The sequence below is a fragment of the Lagopus leucura genome, unplaced genomic scaffold (genome assembly GCF_019238085.1).
Source record: "Lagopus leucura isolate 7727_CA_CO unplaced genomic scaffold, USGS_WTPT01 Super-Scaffold_73, whole genome shotgun sequence".
Classification (NCBI taxonomy): domain Eukaryota; kingdom Metazoa; phylum Chordata; class Aves; order Galliformes; family Phasianidae; genus Lagopus; species Lagopus leucura.
In genome coordinates this window covers 87,868,050-87,882,063 of record NW_024962252.1, presented here as the reverse complement: position 1 = coordinate 87,882,063, position 14,014 = coordinate 87,868,050, and the positions used below count along the sequence as shown (strand labels likewise).

At 45.8% G+C, this 14,014-nt stretch overlaps 1 protein-coding gene across 2 annotated transcripts in view; it reads left to right on the top strand.

The window, feature by feature from the left end:
* Positions 1-14,014, top strand: part of SYNDIG1 (synapse differentiation inducing 1) — a 93,583-nt gene that overhangs the window by 24,255 nt on the left and 55,314 nt on the right. The window contains exon 1 of one of the 2 annotated variants that reach the window (XM_042889627.1): positions 6,830-6,862. The exons of the other annotated variant lie outside the window; for it this stretch is intronic. The gene's annotated coding sequence lies outside the window, so the exon portion shown is untranslated. Of the gene's footprint in view, positions 1-6,829; positions 6,863-14,014 lie in introns of those variants that run through there. 2 annotated transcript variants of the gene reach the window in all.

Sequence of the window (14,014 nt, the reverse complement as noted above, 5' to 3'; positions counted from 1 at the left end):
CACCCACTAGACTGCTTCTGCTGTCCATGGGACAGATCTGCCAGTCATGATTTGAAATCAGTTGTAGTTGTCCTGCTGTCACAGAGGTATGAGTGTGTTGAGGGCCAGATTGGAATGCGGGCTGTTGCTAGAAGGCTTGAAAAGGAAGGCTGGAGTAATGAGCTCTACATCAGTTATTTTCCTGAACAAATTGTGTGGCATTTCTGTCAAAATGGATATGTGGATATTTCTGATGAGTTTGGTTATATCTCACTCCTTTTATAACCATTACTAACTGTGCCATTTGGAAGAAATGAGTAGCAGGCTATTAAATATTTAACTTTCCAAATTTAATTTGTTAAATCTCCTGGGAGGAGTTTTCAAATCAATTGCAGTATGCTTTGGGAGTAGATCCAGGTCAGCTGGGACTTTAGCCCCACTTACCCTTATTCTGAGGCAGAAGAAACAACGTAGAGCAATGGCTGTTTTGACTTCATTTTCAGCTTTCCCTTTTTAGAAACAGTGTCTTGGCTCCCCAACTGGTTATAAATCCAGGTCTCTGCAGTGGAACTATTCTGATTTACATCAGAGGAAAATCTGGCCTCTAGCTGAGAAGAAATGGGCTGCCAGTTTAATTACTTCATCCCAGGTATGGCATTAATAATATGGGAATAAATTTAATGCTGCTAAGTAACAGCAATACAGAGGATTTTGTCACATGCATGACAATTAATGTGTGGTGCATGGTATTTCTGCTTCTCCTGAGTTCCCTTTTAAATGATGCTCCTTGTGACTTGAATTTCAAAGAGTACTTATCCTAGTATTTCTCATTATTGATGGCGACTGTTCACAGGAGCAGCTCATGGCTGCTTTGTTGGCTCATCACTTTTGATTCCATGCCCAGATGCTAAGGACAGAAGCGTGCAATTAATTTGGAATCTCAACCCTTCATTGATTTCAGTTGGGAGATTTTCCTTGAACACCAAAGTCCTGATCTGTCCCTGACTACCTTTAAAATTGAATTTATATGGAAAATATCTTTCTTTCCCATTATAGATCTCTTCTGTGAGATGGGATCTCAAACCTCCACTTGCCTATAAGAATGTACAAAGAGATCAGCAGAGAGGTATAAAATATAGGTGATCCCCTCACTGTCAGTGGAAAAAAAAAGATCTAATTTTGAGACATAGATATAAAAAAAGGTGAAAAGGACAAACTCCAGACCTCCTCCCGTGAACAAGAACAGAGATGCAAAAGTTGACATTTTTTAAGATTGCTCCTTCTTTGCCTGGAATAAAAGTAGTCTCCAAGCAGCCAGGCTTCCCTTGTTCACATCCCAGCTCCCCGGAAGTGCCTTGAGTCTCAGAGCTCTGGCTGGCTTAGGACAAGTGGAATATGACCACCTCAAAAGCAGCCTCATAATGTGATCAAGATTACATGAGCTGTGTAATGAACTATAGCATTGCTGGAGTACCTCTAGAGATTTTGTTAGGACATTTTCTTTGTGAACATCCTGTCTTTTGTCTTCAACAGTTATTCCAAGGAGGGATAACCCTCTCATTATATATAAAAACTGGTAAGTACATAGAAATTCATGACCAAGTTAAATTTAAGTTCTCCTTGCATTTTGAGGTTGCATCAGTTAATTCAGTGTCCATTCCAAGTAGGTGCTCATCAGCCAGAGGGGTTGGTGAATATAGTGAAATGTTTGGGGGGCCATTCCAGTTCTCTCTCCGCATCTACAACATCTACATCTAACAACTAACCATAATGTCCTATCATTCAATTTAATATATGCCCAGTTAGACATAAATGTGCCTGCATATATCTAGGTGATGCACATCCAGTGGGACTGAGTAGCCCCCACGTTTTCTGTCTCAGCTACTTATTGTATCAGATATCTGGGGAAAGGACTGCTTCTTGTCATGTTTATGTACAAGTCCTTACATACAGGAACCTGGGAAATGCATGAGATAAATAATAGGGCCAGTTTCATGGCACTGAGCTCCAAAGGGGTGTCTGACATACAATAATGCAGTTATGCTGCAGTTTCACAGTGGATGAAGACATTTTAATGGAAAATGCTGAACAACTCAGGAGCTCCCTAATCATATCCAAGGGAACCTTTGTCATCTCAGATATCTGTCAGACTCAGTTCAAGGTCTATAGCACCTAAATATTGTCACCAGTGAGTGGTTCCTCTGTTTACAAAAAATCAGAAAGTGGCCTTGGCATGTTTCCTGTCTGACAGATGGCCATGCCTCAGTCAGCATGAACTTCTGCCTTTCCTAGATATCTCAAAAGACTGACATTGCAAGAAAGTGCAGAAATGGTACAATCCCTTGGAGCTGCCCTTCCTGCTCAAGGAGTGGTCTTATGAATAGGGATGCATTAGTGCCAGTTGAAGTAAGGTTTTCTGGAAGAATCCCAAAAAATCCAAACATGAGAACTACCTGTAGTGGGACGAGGCACAGATGGCAAAATAAAAGCAGTGTGCTTTTTTTGAGTAGCCAAGTCTCTGGACATCTGAGCTCTTGGACATATGAATAATTGGGGCACTTCAACTGAATTTATGTATCCTATCCAAGAGAAAAGTAGATAGAGACAAACCTTGCCAGAGACTTGTGTGTGTAAGATGGTCCTGTCTCACTTGAGCCAAAAGGTCCACCTGAATTATTTTAGTACCAGATGTAAAGTCCTACATCCTGTTTGCTTCATCTTAGACAGAATACAGGAGCTACGTTTTCTTGCTTCAGGTTAGGCAAAGATTGACAGTAACTGTGGTTAGATTCTTCCTCTGCTGCAAAGAAGTGTGCATATCCAGTATTAAAGATTAAATGAGAGTTTGAAGGAATTAAATAGTTTTCAGCTAAGCTACACTGTTCACTTGGCCAAGAAATAATACATTTTATTTTTCCTTTTGCTGTAAATACATAACAAGAACAAAAATGCCCAGCTTGTGGGTAACCTGAACTTCCATTTTTATGCTGGTTACAGGACTATGGGCAAGCAAAACAACACAAACTTCAGCACCCCCACCTCAGCTTTTTTCTTTCTCAGATATTTAAAATCACTCCTGGCTACATCTTTGAGGTCTGATCCAATTAAATGGAAAGATCCTTGTTGCCTTTGGCAGGATCAGATTACACATTTTTGTCTGCTTCCCGACTGCTCCATATCATCATCCGGAGTTATAACCAAGTGATGTGTAGTGCAGACACCATCAGTATCAATGATACCAATGGGATTTTGGACAGGCAAACCGTTAGGGTGCAGGTCTGCAAGCTGTAAGAGCTACACTCTTCTGAACTCAGTTTCCTGCAGCCCAATCATGTCCTTTAAGTGATAAACAATTCTTGCAGTCTTATAGCTCTGCTTTGTGTTTTTGTGGCTCACTGCTGCTCTGGATACCAGAACACAGCCCTGGTCTCCCAGATGTTCTCCTTTCTGTCTCCCTTGGCACCACAGGAGTAAAGTAAGGAGGAGACTTAGCAGAAGGTTTGCAAGGGAATATTTAAGACAGGTTCTTTTGCTTGAAGGAGATGATTTCTTTCTGATCATCTCAAAGGTCTGGGCTCCAGTCATGTACTGGAACTGTGGAAAGGAGCAGCACTTTGTCCTCCCTTCCTTCACTGGTGATAGGTGGTGCTGCTGCTCTTCCTAGAGCCCAGTGATGCGCTTGCAGCTCTTTATCTTTCTACTTTCCTACTCAGTTTCCTTTCCCTGCAAGGATGTATACCACACAGGAGACATGATTTTGTTTGAATAGCTGGGGACAACAGCCTGACATTTCCCAAAACAGCTCTCGTGAGTGTTTTAGAACATCAATAAGAATTGGCCAGTTGATGGCAAGCTTAGCACAAGTAGGGATGCAGCTTGATTAACGCTTCTTATACCACAGGTTAATTCCTTCCTTGGTGTTTCTTTGGCAAGAGAAGATGTTGACAAGACAACAGAGGATGAAGTATGTTCCAGTCTGTAGGTTTTCAAGAAAAGATTAGATGTCTCACGGAGTGATATGGTTTAGAGGGCATGATGATCTTAGCAGTCTTTCCAACAAAACTGATTCTGCAATTCTATGATAGATGCAACTTTTGTGATTGCTCCAATAGTTGCTTCTGATGCAAAACTCACATGGAGCAAATAAGGTTTAAATTCCTCACTGACAGGAAGGTTTTCCTATCATGGTTTTCCACGGTTTCCCTGCACTGAATGAAGAGCATGGTGCACGAAGAATGGGAAAGGTGAAAGGGATAGTGTTACAGAAAATGATTACTCTCATGTTGATACCAAACCTTGCCTCGATATCAGTATGGAAAACACTTCATTTTGGAAGCATGAGGGGAAACAAACAGGATCATGGGATGCGGTTGCCTGAAAGACAGAAAATTGAATACGGAAGTCCCTTCCCTGCTCTATTCTGGGTAAATGCAATGTTTTTCTTCCAGATTAAAATCTAACAAACCCTTTTGGAAATCTTGCCACATTTCCTCCAGTCAAGAAGAAATAGTATTTTGCCAGGAATTCATCAGCCATCCAAGCCAGCTGATAGCTCCAATCAGTAACAGTAATGCTGGATGATAAGGATTTGCACTGTAGCAGCTAGAAGACATTTGGTTGCAAGCCAGCACCCCTACAGTTTTGCTCCAGCAGGAGCAGAACAGAGAGACGGCCTTTTTCCTAAAAGTCTTACTCAGTTGAGGCTTAATGAATGCAGCTCACAGGCTTCCGTTCCTGACAAAGGAAACGTGAAAAGCACTTTGTAGAATCAGAGTAATCATAATTTGGGACTATTTTTTTTCCGTATTTATCCTATCCCAGTGTCTATTACAGTAAGAGACTGTTTTCCTTAAAGCCTCCCTGAAGGCCAGAGGGAGTCAGGAATTATACTGAGTGAATATTGAAAGGAGACACTGAAAACAAAGTTAGGGGCTGGAGGGACATGAAGCACTCTGTTTTCAAGGCTGAGCCCAACCTGTCAACCAGGAGGGAGTTTTCTCACCTCCCAGATGCTGATCCCTGCCAGCAATGAGATAGCAGATGGATGATGAGTTTCTGGGGTTTTCATATTTCAGAGAAGGCTGATGATGGAGCTAGCCTAGCTTATCTCCATCATCTGCACTGTGTCCAGGGCTGCAACACAGAGCCAAGTTGTGTCCAGGCCCTGAGATTTCTGATCAGAGCATGAAGGCAATGGAGTGGGGGAATAAAAGAAAGGATGGTCAGTCCTGATGGCAATATTTGCCCTAATGCAGATTTTCCCATGCAGATAGAGGAAGGTATTGCCTCATTCAGACCCATACTTCAAGGAGATTTTTTTTATTTATTATTATTTATTTTATTTTATTTTTAAACCCTAGTGGAAATGCTGCAGATGAGGGTGTCTCTTGTGTAAGAGAGGATCCTAGATGCTATCACCATGTCAGCCAAACCAGGGTTCCTGCAGGGTTCTGCAGGACTGTCTGGAAGAAGTATTCCAAGACTTCATGGTTTTAGTTTCCATCAGGGGAACCGAGCTGTGCTGAAAAGGGTATCCTGTAGGAAAGGATTGCTTACTGAAGCTTTCATTTCAGAGATAGATATATGGAATTAAATCTATCAAAACAAAAATGCTAATCGTTCGTGAAATGTTAAAAAAAAAGAAAAAAAAGGAAAAAGAAAAGAAAAAAGAGGAAAAATGTTTGAATGTTCCCAAACATTCAGATATTATTCTGAGCTTTTTAATTTTGTTTCTCCAGAAGAGACAAGGTTTTCAGTTTCCATCTTTTTTTGTGAGATGAAAATGAAAGATCCCTAGTGATGGGCTCCACTGGTCCAGGAGGATGGAAAAGGCTCATTGCTCATTGGGAGAGAACTAAAATGTTGTGAAAGAGGGGAAAATGGGGCTGGAGGGATTTTCTGCTGAAAATCCCCAAGACGAGCACGAGTTCTTTAGTGTGTCTTATAAATCTTGAATGCTCTCCTTCAGAAAAGATTTGGCATGGGATATTGTGAGAGTATGAAGAACGAACAGTACACAAGCAGAGAGCTAAAACAGCCTTACCCCAAATAGAGACATCAAAAACACTTGGGGGGTGGGGGGGAGGGAATGTAAGGCCTCAGGTCTCTCCCTGCAGTGAGGAAGGACAGCAATCACCTGAATTGGGCATGCAATCTTCCCACTGCATTTTAAGCCATGGATGTTAAATCATCACAAAAAGTGGTGACAAAGAAGCTTTTAGGAAATTACTTGGCCAGCAGGCTTGCTGGAGATGGGAAGAGGAATGAACGAACCCTGTCTTCCCATTTTATCCATGGTTATTAGGAAAACAGGGAACACACCCCCCAACACTGCAGCAGGCACCCCAGAGTGCTCATTGCCGTAGTAAAAAACAGCTGGAGCAAAGAAATAAAGTTCTTCAGAGCTGCTGGAGCCTTCCCAGCTCCCTGGGGTCCAGGTGCCCAGCGCAGGGAAGGGGTAGAGGGAGAAAAGAAGCGGAGGGTGGGGATCAGCAGTGAGGAAGGAGGAGGAGGAAGAGGGTCGGATAGGGAAAGGTTCCGTTTTTTCCCCCGGGGCTGTGAGGCTGCTCGTGCTGCAGGAGGAAAGTTGGCCCCGCTGCCACGCAGGGCTGCTTCTCCTGTCTCCCTCCGCCTGCCTCCCTCCTCCCTCCCTCTCTCCCTCCTCCCTCTCCTCCTCCTCCATCACCTCCCCGCGAGTTACGCGCACAGTGCAGCTAAGCAGTGCTGGCGGCTCAGCCCTGCCCGGCCCCGCTCTCCGGTGTCCCCCGCCGCCGGGATGCTGCCGGGCACCGCGACCGGGCGCTGAGCCCGGGCAGCCCCGCCGCCCCTCCCGCAGCCCCGGGCGGGCGGATCGCGCTGCAGGTCACCTTGCAGGGAGGAGGAGGTGAGTGACCCCCCCCCCCCCTCCGCCCCACTCCCCAGTCACCGCATCTCCTCCGGGGAGCGATGCGCCGCATCTCCCCATCGCCAGCCCTCGGAGCGCGGCACGGGGGAAGGGCGGGGGGAGGAACGACGGCTGCCGCTGCGGAGAGGGGTCCCCGGGGGAGCGCAGGGACGCGGGGCCGCCCCCGGGCCGGGATCCTGCCTAAAAGCAGAGCGGGGCGCTGCGCGGCGGTGCTTCCCCTGTGTCCCGCATCAGCCGAGATCGCGGGGTCGGAGAGGGATCGGGTATTTCCCAGGGCCGAGGAGCACCTGGCGAGTTTTCTGGAAGGGAAACTGTGCGTGGGGTCCCCCTTTTTTCCCTTTCCCGGCTGAAATCCTCTCCGGTTCGCTGTGGCGGAGCATCCCTTGATCCCTGCCCTGCGCTCCGCCGAGCGGGGAAAGGTACCGTGCCGAGGCGTGTCGAGCCGGGGGGGCACGGCCCCGGGGCAGAGCCTGAGCCAGGCACTGCGGGAGGCCCGGCAGCCCACAGCCGCAGCCGCCCTCTGCCCTCACAGCTCTGCTCAAGAGCTGAGACAAGACACTGGGTTGGGTTTCTTTCCCTGTCCAGCCTCTAGTTTGTGGGCAGTGAGAGCCAAGTTGGAGAGAAGAGTAGGTACAGGCAAGGAGGCAAGAGCCGTCTCCACTATTTAGAGTGGTGACCTTGTGGAAGCCCACTCCTTCCTTCTGGGTACCACTAAAGCATTCCACAAAGGAAGGACCCCCTCCAGGTTGGCAATGCTTTGAGACCTTTCTGGAACTAGCAGTGCAAAAGTGCAAACCCTCCTGGAGCAGGGCTGGTAGGGTGTCAGCCCCAAGATTGTGCTCCAGGAGATGTGCAAAGCTCTGTCTGGGACTGGCTTTGTCCCCCCTAAAATCACGGAGCTACCCTTTGTCAGGAGTTGCTCCAGAGAGCAATCTGTTGAACCACCTCTTCAGAACAACTGGAGGGGAGGCTACAGCCTCAGAGTGTAATGAGAGAGATGAAAAAGAAAAAAAAAAAACAACAAAAAAACCCAAAAACCAACCAACAAGATCTGAACTTCCCAAGAGATTAAATATTCAAATCACAAATAATTAGACATTAATCCATTGTAAACAGGGCATTACCAACAATTAAAAGACGCTTTGATATTCTTAAAGCCGAGAAGATGACTTAACTGGTACTTTCCAGGGGATTACTGTGTATTATAGAATGCAGCCAGAGCAGAGAATGCTCTGCTTTTCTACGTTCATGTATTTAAATGACTTGTTCTTAATTATAGTTAATGAGCTATCAGCTTCAAATTGGCTGCGTTTGGATGCTCTCTATATTAGTTCCAAATGACTTCGCTCCAAAGAATAAGCCACGTCTCATTTTGCTGGCCAAGGTGACGTTTTTTTGGCAGTTTGGTAACGACAGGTCATGTCAGAGTGTGTGGCACATGAAGGCATCTGTAGGAATGAAGTTTTCCCTTAGGAAGCGGGCAAGCAGACGTCTGGCACCGCCAGTACCATAAGCTCTGGGACCAATCTCAGCGAGGCTCTTCGCTATACAAATGCAGATGTAATGCAGTAGTGGTGTACGCTGGCACCACCACGCCACGTTTCACATGGTGGATGCTGCGTGAGGATTTAAAACGCTTTGCCTTCTAAGGACAATGTTAGAGAAAAGGCACCAACGTCACTGGGCAAGGGTTTTTGTCTTTGCACTGTGAATTCGTGTCTGTAGATGTTTACAAGTCAGCCATAAATTCCTCTGTCCTGGAGGATTTGTAAGAGTGGTTGTCTGGTTATGAAGATTGCAGTCACATACTGGGACTTCCCTGTTTTGTTTTCTTTTCTCTGGAGGCTCAACATCGTACAGGTCAATGTACAGTGCTATTGAGGGGAAAAAAAAAAGAGGAAAAGAACTGCAGAGATTTAAAAACAGGAGGACAACCTTCTGCATGTTCAATGATTTTGTTCTGACAGAACAGAATGAATCCTGTGTGTGTGTAAGCGTGTCAGGGCTGATCTCACATCTCCTGGCCATCAAATCAAATACCTCTCAATACTCTTTCTCTGGTAGAAGCTGGAAACCGCTGCAATGAGATCACAGCAAAATGCTGCCCAGCTAATGTTAATGTCAGCGACCCCAAGGATGCAGGTGAACTGACTGCTACCACCACTGCATCTGGCACAAAAGGTTTAGTGCTGAGAGTTTTGTGTCACAGCACTGGAAGAACGAGGAACTCTGGTTCTTCTCATTGCACCACTAAGGCTGCATTTTAAAATAGTGCTGCAGTACGTGAGAGGTATGACTCCATGCACGCCTTTAGCACTCCCAATTTTAAACATGGCATCACTGTAAATGTGTATCTGTGTGTACGTATCTATATAAAAACCGGGATGTGTAAAGTTCCCTCATTAACCATCCATCCAAATCCATGCTGTAAATTATTTCTGTCCCTAAGCTCCGAGGCTTCAGGTTGCTGTGGCATGAGAACGAGCTGACCGCTGACATGAGGGCACTGGACTCTGAGCAGAGTTCAGTGGGGTTAGGTGGGTTGGTGTGCTGTGATTGAGTAGAGCTCAGACCCCTCAAAAATCACAGTCAATCACAGGATGACAGAATTGCAGGGGTTGGAAGGGATCTCAGGAGATCATCGAGTCCAACCTCCTGCAAAAGGAGGTACCCTACAGTAGGTCACACAGGTAAATATTCTGAGGGTTCTTGAATATCTCTATAGAAAGAAACTCCACAGCCTCTCTGGGCAAATCCCCAGGGATAATGAAGATCTCTGCAAATTACATTTGCAACTGGATAATTTTCTTGGAAGATAATCATGGGATGATCAAACAGTGGAGTTCCTGAGTGGTCTCCTGCTCGTCCCATGAGATACTCTGCCTTGCACCAGGTCCTGCAGCACAGATGTGCTCAGCATCTCCTGCTGTGTGCAGCAGCTGATGCAGTTCTTGCTCAGTGCGTGGGGCACCTACCCCATCCACCCACCTTTCTTCTCCTATTCCTGCATGCTCAACAAAAAAACAACCTGACTTCTCCCCCACTGCATGTGGCTTGAGGACCATGGAGGTGATGTAGAGCAGAACTGGGAATAGAACTGGTGCCTCCCATGTGGAAATCTATTTCTCCGTGGGAAAGGTGAAGAGGGAGAACAATGCAGGGCTTTACTTCAAGCTCTGAATGTAAGTGAATGTAATGCCTCAAATGTAAGTGGCTGCTTAATCTAATCATCCTCGCCCTGATGAACTGGCACTAGCAATTCCATAGCATCACAGGAGCATTACTATAAGTGACTTACAGCCATGGAGTGCTTCGCTTGAGGCAGGAGAAACAAGTACCTTCGTTTTGCACAAAGGCAGCACCACCATGCTGCTTCCTTGCTCTGTCCTCTCTATGTTTCTTATCCCTGCTTCAGGAAGACCTTAAATCCCAGCATAGAGCATAGTGATGGTGTGTCACACCCAGAATGAGCACAAGATAGCTGCCTTGTTCTGTGCCTTGCTTCCTGAACACGGTGTAGCAAGGGGAAAAATGCTGCAGAGTGGGGTATACAGAGGACCCATCAGGAATGACACCTGAATGAGTCAGTGGGGTCAATGCTGGAGCAATACCTTGATGCTGACTTCTGTGACCAGCATGGTTTTGAGGTCACACAGAAGTACCAGCCTCAGCCAACAGGCAGACAGAGGGCCAGGAGATGTCATGAGGTTGGTATTTGCCTGAACACACACTCCTTGCGTACACTTAGAAGCTCCATTGTGTGCTGCAGAGGTTTTGACTCACTGCAGGCTTCCACAAGATACAGCATCAGGTTTACTCTAAGCTAGAGAATTTTAATTCTGTTGCAACACCAGGCATTGATGAAATTAGGCAGAGGGGATCTGCAGTAACTCAGTCCTCCCCCAGCCTCTAATTCTAGATTGACCCTCAGAAACAATCAAAGCTCCATAGTGTAGGAACCAACAGGATGGAGGCATTACAGCTTCTTACCTGAAGACACAGCTTATCTGACAAGTGAATAATTACATGCAGTGGAACAAGTACTTCAGCTATGTGTGAACTTTCACTCTGCAAAGCAAGGACTGTGGTTAGGGCCATGAGATTAATTGCTCTGGCACCAAGCTTGGCATGATCAGTGTGGGTCTTAGGTGAAGAGTTCCCCTTGAGCTGGAGCAGCTCTTGGGCAGAGTACTACAGCTGGGGAGAAATAACCACCTGTACATGGCAGGGGCTGGTCTGCCAGAGAGGAGCTTTGCAGAAAAGGACCATAAAGGTTGGCTGTGAAACAGCAGTGTGCCTTGGTGGCCAAGAAGGCCAATGGTATCCTGCAGTGCATTACAAAGAGTGTGGCCAGCCGGTTGAAGGAGGTGATCCACCCCCCCTGCTCTGCTGTGGTAAGGCCATCTGGAGTGCTGTGTCCAGTTCTGGGCTCCTCAGATCAAGAAAGACAGGGATCTCTTGGAGGGAGTCCAATGAAGACCACAGAGATGATGAAGGGCCTGGAGCATCTCCCATATGGGGAAAGGCTGAGAGAGCGGGAACTGTTCAGTCCAGGGAAAACAGAAGGCTGAGAGGGGATATTATCAATGTTTATAGTTATCTAAAAGTGGGGAATAAAAAAGATGGGGCCAGGCTCTTTTCGATGGCACCTGGTAACAGGACAAGGGGCAGTGGGCACATATTGAAACATGTATGGAACTTCCATACAAACATGAGGAACTTCCTTACTGTGAGGGTTACAGAGGACTGGCAGAAACTGCCCAGGGAGGTGGTGGAGTCTCTTTCTCTGGAGATACTTAAAATCTACCTGGACACTTTTCTGTGCAGCCTCCTGTAGGGAACCTGCTGCAGCAAGGGGTCAGACTCGATGATTTCCAGAGGTCCCCTCCAACCCCTACAATTCTGTGACTCTGACTCACATTAGATGAAATTTCTGTCAGTGAAGGCACTCTAAACAATTAAGAATGCAATTACACAGCCCAGAGCACAGCTGTATTCACTTGCTTTGAAAACAAAGGGCAGCACTACCTTCTGCACTTGCACACAGGTCTTTCAGCCTGACTGCTCTGCTCAAGGTACTGACTGGAGATGTTTCATTGTATGTGCTTCTATGTATTGTTTTGTGAAGGTAGTTTTATTGGGCTGGATGTAATTAGAGAGTTCTGCAGAACAACTTTTTGGGATGGCTGGAGGGAGAGGAAATGTTAGTTTGGCCATCTGTTGAGATGCCTTTTATAGCAAGAATCACTCCTCATGCCTCTGCCTTCTCAGTAATGGGATGGGCTGTGGGGGTGTTAGAGGGCTTTTGTGAGCTTAGATACACTTGGAGTTGTGTTTGGGATTGTCAGATGGCCCTATGCCTGGTTGTAACAGGTTCACCCTGGACATGCCAACCAATTGATCAAGGCTGATTCGCAGCACTCACGTGTCCAGGCATGGTTAGGGAGCTGATAATAGCTTTCTGACACTGAGCATTCCCCGATTATAAAGGTGGAATGAATTTCCTGCTTATAAAGGCACAGAGCCTGATTTTTGACTGCTTTCACTTTGAAAGTAATTGCTGTAAGTTGTGCAGATGGCAAGGTATTTTCTACTGGTACCTTCCACAACAGAGAGGGTTATTTACATTACAGCCAGGTGCCGTTATTCAGGTCAGTTATTTATTAGCTGGAAAGTGCAGCTCTGTCATCACATGAAAGAAGTTGTGAGTTTGGACTGAACTCAATAAGTAGTTGAGGCTGTCAAAACCAGTTGAGAAGGAGGATGGCTGGAAAAGCCTGGATGTGTCATCTTTTATTGGAGGCAACTCGAGGCAAATTGAACTAAAAGCCAGTTTGTTCAATTAAAAATAAATAAATGAAACATTATAATTCATTTTGGCTCATGTGAGATGCTTCCATCTGCTCAAAAGGAAATATTTTGTTGCAGGGGTAATGTTTTTTGTTTCAGGTCAACGTAAGGCAATTCCACCTTTCTCCCCCCATTCCTTGGTTCGGCACTGAATCAAGCAATCAATTATTCAGGCAGACCTAATATGCATATGGTAATTTTTTTCCAGATTTAAATATACCTCTGGACGGGCAATCAAGAGACCTGGATTTTATTTCCAGCTCTGCTCCTGTGTCTGACGTGACCTTGGGCATTTATTTGCACCCAAAGTCCTTTTTTTTTAGGGCAGGAGGGTGGATTTGCTGCTTATTGGTGATACTAAAATAGCAGGGAGGTCTTTTTACTTCCACAGCTAGCAATTAAACATTTAGGTATCACTAATGCATGCTTTTGGAACTTTCCCAGTGTGAGTTAGCTGCACTGCTTAACAAAACTCCCTGTAGTTTACTTAATAGGTCAAAAGGAATTTCAGCTGCTGAAATAGCAGCTCTTCCTTAAAACAAAACCGATTATAATGAGCCCTACTGAATCAAAGAAGGAAAACACAAAGGGGAAAGATTTTCCCTTTCTTTCCTGCAGTATTTCACTTTGTAATCAGCTCTCCAGATCTGTACTGATTTCTCTCAAGCAAAAGGTCCGTATGTGTTGCTGTAGTTTTTAGATGTTAGAAACCACTTAAAGCTTATTGCATTATGTGTTGAAAGACCCTGACACCTGAGGAGTTGCACCAGGAGAGCTGTGATCTCCAAATTCTAGATGCATTTTTTTATTAGGCTGCAGCTCTTTAGGAAAGCTTTCTGCTCGTGCTGACCTTTAGGTAGATGACCGTGTTCCAGAAGGCTGAAAGAAGCTGAGGCTGTGTTAGAGCTGTGTGAAGGGGGAACCTCCATGGCAGGGCAACAACATCCCACTGGGTTACAGAGGAAAGGAATTTGGGGACAATGTGCAGTAGCAGAGTTGGCTTGTGCTCATTGTCTGGAAGAGCCTAGGGCACAGCATTTAGCTCTTTTCTCCTTGCCCTCTTTGCAGCTTGCATCTCTCTGTCTCACACCCTTTGCTTAATTAGTTTGTCAGCCACTGTCACCATAGCAGAGGAGTCTGCAGAGCACCCAGCAGAGCACAGCCCTCACTGCAGCTACAGTAGTTGAGCTCTGCCGTCACACAAGTGATAGCTTAATAAACCACAGCGTTGCAAATGAGATATCTTGGCACTGGCTGCAGCTACTTATTAAAATAGGGACG